Here is a 3,208-nt window from a genome sequence, read left to right as displayed (position 1 = left end):
CTTCGGTTTTGTTTCTATGTTTTGATCATAAGGCCAATTCCTTAGAGTATCGCTGATGATGGTCTCGAATTCTCTAGATTTTTCTCTAGTTTTTTCTCTATTTCTTAAGAGAGAGAGAGAGAGAGAGAGAGAGAGAGAGAGAGAGAGAGAGAGAGAGAGAGAGAGAGAGAATTACTCTTGAATCATATCCAACCTCTATTAGGATCTGTCAAACTAGGTAAATATATCAAGGGTGATGTACTGGACTACGTTTGCAGTTATGATATTTCATAATAAAATCATAAAGCTAGCTGTCTGGTGAGTGGTCAAGTGTATGCAGATTTACGACATAATTCCAGTTATACCACACATAAAGCATAAACAGAACACAGTTGGCAATATATACCATGTGGAGAAGAGGGGAATGAACCGTGCAAATAAAGATATCGCGTACTCTAATCATTTCCCATCACCGAGTATTTTTTAAGAGCTGTGTTATTTTGTAATTCCTGTCCATAGGTACTGCAATCACCTTGTTTTGTAATTCCTTTCCGGAAGTACTGCAATCGCCTTTTTTGAATTTCACGCAAGGACAGTTTCCTCTAAAAGAAATAGAGCCCTTCCATCATGGGTAGAGGTGATTCATAAATATTCCATGAAACGATTCCGTTGCTCAAAGGTTAATTTTCACGTTCGAATTAATTGCAATCTTTATCTAACAAAGCTTAAAAAAAAAGAATAATATTTCAGTGGAACACATTATGTAGTTCAGTGAAATGGAATAACTCTTCAAAAGGATAGGGGGGGAAATTCGAGCTGTATGAAATAAATTTACAATGCAAAATTGAATTTTTAAGCACTGCCTATATGAGAAGGGTAGCGCTGTTTTCGTGTGTATACACACACAAATGTATGTATATATATATATATATATATATATATATATATATATATATTATGTATGTATATGTATATGTGTGTGTCTGTATTTAAATATATATATATATATATATATATATATAATATAATAATATATACATATATATATATATATATATATATATATATATATATATATGTATATATATATATATATAATAATATTGTTGTGTGTATGTGTGGTTGTATACTTAATTGTATATCGCTGTACATTGAAATGCAGTCTATATCAATAATAATTTTTGTGTTTAATAACGATAGTTTGATGGTGTTATAATTGACGGAGCACTTATTAATTACTATGATTTTCCAGGTTGAGAATTATCCGCGAGGTATATTGAATTGGATATTACACGATGTTCGTGGATTGATATTTTGGATATGATACATACACACACACACACACACACACACACACACACATATATATATATATATATATATATATATATATATATATATATATATATATATATATACTATATATATACATATATATATATATATATATATATATATATATATATATATATATATATATCTATATATATATATATATATATAGATATATTATATTATATATATATATATATATTACATATATAATATATAATATAGATGTATATATATATATTATATATATTAATATATATATCTATCTATATAACCGCTGTAAACTTATCTGTTTAAAGTGAGTGGGTTCATATTGAGTAAACCTCTCGGTTTTCAGCGCCTTACTTTTTATTCTTTTTTGTTTACTATCATTGTTCCACGCATTTCTTCCCTCCGGCGAATACCTGCCGTGGTCTGCTAGCTGTTAAGTTTCAGTTTTATTGTTTAGGTCAACAAAGGCTCAATTGATTTTTCATGAAAGTGGCCCAATATCTCCCAACTATCTTTACGGTCGGTCTTGGGTCTTCCGTTCGTGGAGAAAGGGGAAAACCTTTGAGATATGGGAGTATTCCGTAAATACATCCATACTCATATAGGCACACAAACTTATATAGACAGTATATATATTTTATACAAGCATACACACAAACATATATATATATAATTATATATTATATATATATATATATATATTATATATAGTGTATATATACATATACTTATATTAATTTGTAAAACCAGTGTATCATTTAAAGACTAGAATGTCCGTCGGCCAATGATAATACTTGGAGAATGACGATAGCAATTCCCTCTCTTCCATCGTAGTTACGGCCTTTACGATAAGAAAGTGTATCGAAAACTATAATAGGCGCCACGTGTACATCAGGTGAATCGTTTAAAATAAAAATTATATATATATATAGATATATATATATATATATATATATATATATATATATATATATATGTACACACACACACACACACACACACACACACATACATATATATATATATATATATATATATATATATATATATATATATATATGTATATATATATATATATATATATATATATATATTATGTATGTATGTATGTATATATCTACATATCTACGTATGTGTGTGTGTTTGTGCGTATACACGTTTTACTTACTTAGATTATGCGACAGGTGTGCAGAAAATCGGGGTGCAAGTCATATGCCTAAATATATCGTGATTTTCATACCACCAAGTTAGGAGATCGGGATTCTTGTAATTTCTGGCAACTTGCACAATTAAAGATGTGTTCTCTATGGCTTCAGGAGAAGAGGTTTTTCCATTTGGCAATCAATTCATTTTGACCAGGTGGGTCCACGCCTTCCAAAAGATGCTCATTTTCTTTGCAGAAATGTCTTCTTACTCTGCATCTTTTCCCACTTGTTAGTGGCTATCATTAGTTACCTCCTTCCACCTTCGCTTCGGTCTTCCTCTGGCTCTCCGACCAGCCACTTGGGATAATGTATGTATCCTAAACCATTCGCACTTGACAGAACCAGAATAACCAGATAATGCCACCTATTGGCACCTGAGTATTATTATTATTATTATTTCAGTATGTGAAACCTGTCCACTTGGAACAAGTATACAGGGTCCATTGACTTGAAATTGAAGCTTCCAAGGAATGTTGGTTTCAACCTCCCACCTCAGACCCCACACTGCAGCAACAACTGATCTTGTTACAAAGCCAGTGATTTTTCATCGCTCTTTGGGAGGCGCGAACCCACGACATCTGAGTGGCGTGTCCCGACACTGTAATTAAAGGTTTTTCGTCATCAGTCAGTTAATGTATTTATTGGTTTATGTCACTTGCATAAAATTATGATAAACTGTAGGTGTTACTTTATCGATGCAT

This window comes from Macrobrachium nipponense, chromosome 3 (genome assembly GCF_015104395.2).
Source record: "Macrobrachium nipponense isolate FS-2020 chromosome 3, ASM1510439v2, whole genome shotgun sequence".
Lineage (NCBI taxonomy): Eukaryota > Metazoa > Arthropoda > Malacostraca > Decapoda > Palaemonidae > Macrobrachium > Macrobrachium nipponense.
Note: the sequence above shows the minus strand (reverse complement) of the source record.